Genomic DNA, 7,448 nt, shown 5'->3' with positions numbered 1-7,448 from the left:
GGGGGGATTAGTATAAGCCAAGCAAATGCTCTACTAACGTTGGCTGATTTGGACACATGGGGTTTACCTTGGCTTTTCTAGCTCTGTGACCTTGGGCAAATTTCTTAAATTCTCTGTGCCTCATTTTCCTTTCCTAGAAAACAGGAGTAACATCTCTTTCCCCAGGGCTGAAGTCAAGATTAAATGCAGTAGCATCTGTGGAAAGTCTAGCTGGAATGGGCACACGGGAAGCTCAGTAGTGGATGCTGTGTTGTTGCTCTCAAGCCAAGAAAGATAGAAGGAAACTCATGGAAACTTGTCTCAACCAGATCCTTAAATATTTCAACACCCAAGATGTAAAAGCATAATAAAGAAGGCCCAGAGGAGAAAGGGGATTTGGAAAACTGGTTGGTTGAGTTCTTTGGTGTTGGGAAAGATTCCTTCCTGTTAGCTGTAAGATCTGCAGAGGAAAAGACCTGGCAGAGGAGAATTTCAGACAGCTTCCACGGGAAGTCAACTCCAGGCCCTGCTCTGTGTGTGTGTGTGTGTGTGTGTGTGTGTGTGCGCGCGCGCGTGTGATGCCTTACTTCCGCCAGAGAACAGAGGATTTTAAGGCTGGTGAAGAATGAAATAGCCAGCATCACACATGTGCCTTGCTCTGTGCCAAGCCATTTGTTACTTAGTTTAAAAATTATCTGCAGCTATCAACTCCCATGGATGACCAGCCCCCTGGTGGAACAGATAAGGAAACTGAGCCCAAGGAAATACAGAGGCTCACTGGAGAGCGCGCACACAGTGCGCACGTGGAGAGCAGCACTGACGCTCGCACTCCCGCTCGCGTCTCAGTATCTGCTTCACCATGTGGCCTGAATCGTCATTTTTAATAGAAAATATAAAATAGTCAATGAAGATTCTAACAGTGGCAGGGGGTCCCAAAAGCTGCCACCAACACTTCCTCCCCTGTGTATGGGAGATAGTGTGCTACTCCACCAAGAGAGGAGCCTGTCCCCCACTTCTTGAATGCCTGCTGGTGGATTGCAAGAGGCATCCCTCCGACAGACCCAGATCTAGGCCCTGCGAGGCCCCAGCTGCAGATCCCACACTCTTGGAACTCAGCTGTGGTGTGTAAGGGAGCTGGTGTAGCCTTCCAGAGGAAGAGGCCTCACGAGAACAATGAGAAAAGTACACAGAATTGACTCAACTTTAAAATAAAGAAGTACAGGGGCACCTGGCTAGCACAGTTGGTTAAGCATCGGACTCTTGGTTTCAGCTCAGGTAGTGCTCTCAGGTTCGTGAGATTGAGCCCCGTATTGGGCTTCCAGCTCAGCACAGAGTCTGCTTAGGATTCTCTCTTCTTCTCCCTCTGCCCCTCCCCCCCTTGAATAAACAAATAAATAAATGAACCTTTAAAAAATAAAGAAGTACATAGTTCTTGTTTCCTTCAGGTTGGGTAAACAGAAGTGATTATGTGTACATAAAACATTTCAGAATTCAGGTGGTACAGAATTGCACTTCCTGCAGCCCATTACCCAAGAGATGACCTGGGAACCTTCCTCCTGAGTGTTACAGCCCCAGGGTCCCTGAGGCCAAGGCCATCCTTTCTGCCTCCAGGAAGCATATCTCCCAGAACTAGAACGAAGAGGAGCCACTGCCCACCTGCCCCAGCCATATCCACAGGGCTGCTTCCATGGGGCCCAGTAGTGCAAAGAGAGCAGCAGACCATCCAGGCAGTGCTGGTCACATTTTCTTCCCAACAGGCCCCTGAGCAAAGCCCTTAGCTTTGAAAGCTGTACATTGGCAGGTGCAGAAGTAAGGGGCCTGGGAGTTTTCCCCTGGGAAACTGGAGCTTACTTTACCTCTTAGGTCTGATGTTCACGTTTGAGGGTGTAGCCCACCAACACTCCCTTTGCCATTTACCTTCTTAGGTCCAACCACCTACATTACTCAGATCACTTGGGTTTTAAAAAACAGTTTTGTTGATAATGGACCTGGGAGACCTGCCTGCCCCCAGTCAGCAAGACCTAGCACTGACTCACCAAATCCATTCGCTGTAAAGTTAGGTGCCTCCAAACAACCTTCAAGCTCTCTGCTCACCCACCCTGCATTGCTTCCTTTCCTGTTCTCTTCATTCCGCACTTCTCTTCAATGACATGCAGTGGTTATTGTGGAGCCCCTCCTATGTACAGAGCCCAGGGCTAAGGGCTGACAGCTTCACAAGGATGAACCAAACACAACCCCTGAGCTCAAGGTTACCATGGGCCGGGGGGGGGGGGTGCGGGTGGAGGCAGAGAGACAGAGCGGCTCAAAAGACTGAAATGCAAAGCAAAACCAAAACAAAAATTCCATAATAGGAGCCTTACAGCAGGTCGGAAGGAGAACACTTGGTTGGCTGGGAGTCTTCTCCCAGGGAAACCTTCCCCCCAGGTTCCCACGTCCCCGTGTTGCCTTACCTCAGTGGTAATGATGACGTGTGGGGAGGTTTGTATCCATCCACATCAGCAGTGGGGGCTCAATGATTCCCATGCAGCTGCAGCACCACCTGTGTCTCCCATCTTGTAACACTGCACACCAGATCCCTGTGGATGAGCTGCCCAATCCCATGCCCTGCGGGGTTAACCCAACAGTGCGCAGCAACCACAGGGTGGGGAGGTTCACCACCAGAGAGCAAGACAGGGGGTGGAAACCAGGACCAACTCCAGGTGGCACTGGCCCCCAGCCATGTGTCCCCCTGGAGCTGGGGGACCCCTATCTGAGGGCAAAGCCGCATGTACAGCAGCCAAGCTTCGTGGTGGGCTCTCTTCTCAGTCAGTTCTAGTAATGTGCCAACTCAATTCCATCAACACCACATCCTGGAAACCCTTAACTTCTTCTAGCCCTCCATGAGTATGAAATTCACAGCCTACAGAAAGGACTTCCACCTTGGGTTCACCTCCATTAGACACCCCCATACACAGCCCACGTGGTCAAGAGCACCGCCAGTGAAGACAGTGATATCTCCTGTGATGGGTGGTCACTGATAGCTGAAAGAACCAAACCACTAACTGCTGGGGTCCACAGGGCCAAGGGGAGCCAGAGCAAGGCCCCCATGGCCATGTCCCCCCTCCTCGGTCTCTGAGCTGCCTATCCTGAGTAGACGTCCACCCTTGCTGTGGCAACAACACCTACCTGCTCTCACCCAAGGCCAGGCTGACATTAGTGGCAGTCACACAGACACAGGAGGGTCCTTCCAAGGGCCAAGCTGTAAGAACTTTGAGCTATGACCACCATCACCCATGAATCAAACCCTGGCTTCCTCCTTCATCAGCCTTTCAGGAAGCCAAGTAGACAGACAACACTGGACAGGGAGCCAGGAGACTTGACTAGACCCTTGGTCTACCCCCATCCCACTATGTGGCAAGTCCCCTGATGTCTCTAGGCCTCCATTTTCTTTCTTTTTCTTCCCTAGGCCTCAGCTTTCTTATCTACAAAATGAACAAATGTAGCCAAATTCTGAATCCTTTAGCTCTAAAATTCCAAGTGGTATATTCACCACCATGTGAATATGCCAGATTTAATATCCAGAGGTTTTCTTTTTCTGTTTCCATAAAAATCACAGCTCTTGACAGTGTGGGGGACTCCATGATATATTTAAGGACTGTTGTGCTACGGCTTTGGAGATCTCATGCCCTATCCCCTTTCTATTTCTTATCTTTCTTTGGCTTCCAACTCTGTAGACTGCCCCACCCCAGCTTGACAGGCACCTGCCCCTGCCAGGTCAGGGTAGCCACTGTTTCTCACACTACTCTAGGGCTCCAACGGAGACATCCCATCTGCCCCAGCTTACACCTGACTGATGCAGTCAGGAGCACTGTTCGCGATTTTCTTTAAAGCTGGCCCAGCTAGAACTGGCTTTATCCTGGACAGAAGTGTAACCAGGGATTGATGGTCTGCTGGGTTTCTGGTCCAGCAGCTTGTGAGAATGGCAGCCAGTTCTGCCTGGAAATGTTTGTATTTCAACTTCCATGAAATAAAAAATCGAGGGGGTGGCAACTAGGCGGGCTCTCAACTCACTCTTGGAGTTCCCTTTGAGCTCGAATGGTGACTCAGTAGGGAGGTAACAGGAGGAGGAGGAGGCTTATACTCCAGAGGCCAAAGTGGTTGAGACAGCCAAGCGCAACACTGTTCAGAGAAGCCAACTCACAAACTAGGACAGTCATCCTGAACACTGTGTGGATTTCCCACATGTGCCAGAAAGGCCCAGTAGCCACTTGTCCTCATGGTTCGTCCTGTGGGTTCATCCTCTGACAGAGTCCTGCAGAGTCCACTCACTCCTAGTCAAACGTCCTAATGCCCACCAGCAGCCCACCCTGTCCCCTTCATGGTCTCAGTGCAGTGGGTATCCTTGCTCAAACACTTGTCTGGCAGTGATCACTCTGGACGCTTGGGTCCTCCACTGCAAGAGTCTACAGGGGTGGAAGAGAAACCAGGGAGCAGTCTTTGGGCAGGTCTGAGCTGTCAGGCCCCTTTTCCTGCCCCAAGAAGTCAAAGGCAGCTGAAACCACTCTTGCTATCTCTGCCTGTGGCCTCAGAAATGCTTCTGTGGGCTCCCCAAGCTCTCAACTCAATCAACCCAAATGTGAGGGTTTACATACAGGCACAACTTTGAGACAAAGACCGTGGCAGGAAAGGGGTAAGCCAGCAAACATGTGCTGGCCACCTGGGGTGGACACTGCTTTCTGTGGAGTTAGCCCCTGTTGGTCCCAAAGACAGATTAAACAGGGCCCAACCCTGAAAGCACCAGAGAATCCAGGAGGATGTGTACTAATCAATTGGATCAGAAAATCAGTGATAGAAAATATAAATCTAATATCACCAAATTCTGGTAGCAGGGAGTTTTGAGAAATGTAAAGCTGGCCAACACTGCCACCTGGTGATGGATTCTACATTTAACTTTTTTCATCCTAAATCTATAGTCTTTAATCCCCGTCCCCCTTTCACCCATTCCTCCCACCCACCTTACTCCCCTCTGATAACCATCAGTTTGTTCTCTATAATTAACAGTCTGTTTCTTGTTCTCTCTCTCTCTCTCTCTCTCTCTCTCTCCTTTTCTCATTTGTTTTGTTTCTTAAATTCCACATATGAAAAAAAAGGTCCACATATGAGTGAAATTATATGGTATTTGTCTTTCTCTGGTTGACGTAATTCACTTAGCATAATACTCTCTAGATCCATCTATGTTGTTGCAAGTGGCAAGATTTCATTCTTTTTTGTGGGACATCTACGTTTAACGTTAAAGTTACTTCCTATCCTGTCTGGGAAACCTAATGTTTGTACTACAGGACAGGTCAACCAGAAGAACATAATACATTCCTTGAAATCATGTCACCATCAAAGGAAGTCCAAGAGCGTTTCCTGAATAATGAGACCACTTGAAATAGTCTTTGTCTCTTTAGTGAGTTCATGAACAAAGATTGATTGTGTCCAAGGCAGTGTGGCAGTCCTGAACTCAAGGGACAGACCCTCTGGTTAAGGAGATGAGACATCTGTTATACATGGCAGGGAGAGAGAGAGAGAGAGAGAGAGAGGGAGATGGATCAAGGTGGTGGACCGAGTATATGAAATAACTGAAATAATTTATTTAAAATCCGGTAAAATGGGAAAAGATAGGTTTCATGTCATAGTCCATTTGGGCTACTATAACAAGTATGACCAACTGGATGACTTCAACATAGAAGTTAATTTCTCATTGTTCTGGAGGCTGGGAAGTCCAAGACAAGGTGCCGGCAGATTCAGTGTCTGGTGGGGAGAACCCTCTTCCTGACTCATAAATAGCCATCATTTCACTGTGTCCTCACATGGTGGGAGGGACAAGCGAGCACTCTGGGGTCTCTTTTACAAGGGCACTAATCCCAATCATGGGGGCTCCACCCTCATGACCTCAGCATCTCCCAAAGGCACCACCTCCTAATGCCAGCACACTGGGGTTAGGATCTCAACACACAAGTTTTGGAGGCACACAAACATTTGGTCCATAACACTATGGTTGAAGAAAAATCCTGAGGAGGAGCCCCTGGCAGATGGAAGGCAAATGGTGGAATTTGAAGAAGAAACTACAGCCCAAACACACATAGAGTATGTTCTTAGAAATCAGAAATAATTCTAGAAAACCAGAAATAAAGACTATAACTATAAACCATTGGTGAAGGAAATGCAACAAAAGTTGCTCAATCAAAAAAAAAAAAGCTGGAATGAGTAAGATGGGAAAGGAAAAAGCAGGAATGGTAAGTTAGAAAATATAAAACAAGATCAAGGGATATGTGTCCAAACATCATATCAGTAATAGCTATAATTAATCAAAACTCCCCCATTAAATAGAAATTATAGCATAGAATCAAAAGGATAGAAAATTTGGAAAAGAGGATGCAAGACATGGGGTGTGGAACACACACACACACACACACACACACACACACACACACACACATTTGAAGTTCCAGAGGAGACAACGAGAAGAGGTAATATTCAGTGAGTTAAAAGCTGCACATTTTCCAGAATTAATGAAAGACATACTCAGCCTCTAAAGTGCACAAAGTCTAAGCCAGTTCAATAAAATGAAATCAACACCTACACATATCATAGTAAAACTGTCAGAAACCAAAGACAAGACAAGCAGCAGGTCATAAAAACAGAAAGAAAAGGTGGATCACCTACACAGGAATGGTGATTAGATTGACAGCTAGCACAGGTGGGATATCTTTAAACTATTATAGGAAAGTAATTGTCAGCTGTGAATAGTGTAGTTAGTGGAATCATTTTTCAAGAACAAGTACAAAGTACAAAACAAAAACTAATAAAGTTCTCCACTCTACTCCCTCACTAATGAATTCCTTCAGGAGGAAGAGAAATTAGCCCCAAATGAAGATGAAATGCAAGAGGGTAAGCAAGGAAATTGTTACATTGTAGATAAATCAAAACAAACATTAGCAATGTAATTTTAACAGCAACGTCTACATGGTGGAGTTAATCAGGGATGGAAACAAAATCCTGAACAACAGGAGTGTAGAAGTATGGGAGTAGCATCCTATAATTTTTCCAGTGGTTGGGAGAGTTTTAAATTTAAATATGACTGTTACAATTTCTAGATTAACCACAAATAGAAACATAACTTCTAATCCAGTAGCAGGGAAAATAAAATAAGAAAATGTGAGCAATCTGAGATATGGAAAGAAAGGAGAAACAAATTTAAAAGAAACAAAAGAAAGAGAAGGTGGGAAATTTTTTAAACACATATAAAAATAAATTAGTGAAAATGAATTCAAGAGGTCAATAATCATAGTCTATGTACATGGCGTAAATTCTTTTGTTAAAGACAAAGATTGTTGGAATGGATAAAAAAATCCCAACTAGATACTTTTTCAAGTGATATACCTAAACCTAAAAATATAAATATATGGAAATATTGATACTGAAAGCATGGAAAATATTTACCA

At 45.9% G+C, this 7,448-nt stretch overlaps 1 long non-coding RNA gene across 1 annotated transcript in view; it reads left to right on the top strand.

Moving 5' to 3' along the window:
* LOC103676212 overlaps positions 1–379 on the top strand; it is a 2,426-nt gene extending 2,047 nt beyond the window's left edge. Inside the window, exon 3 of the long non-coding RNA XR_572027.2 lies at positions 166–379. This is a non-coding gene — a long non-coding RNA (uncharacterized LOC103676212). The remainder of the gene's footprint in view (positions 1–165) is intronic.
* Positions 380–7,448: the final 7,069 nt, after the last annotated feature.

Source organism: Ursus maritimus, unplaced genomic scaffold (assembly GCF_017311325.1).
Source record: "Ursus maritimus isolate PB19 unplaced genomic scaffold, ASM1731132v1 scaffold_22, whole genome shotgun sequence".
NCBI lineage: Eukaryota > Metazoa > Chordata > Mammalia > Carnivora > Ursidae > Ursus > Ursus maritimus.
The sequence above is the reverse complement of the archived record's forward strand: the minus strand, read 5'-3'. Positions and strand labels throughout refer to the sequence as shown.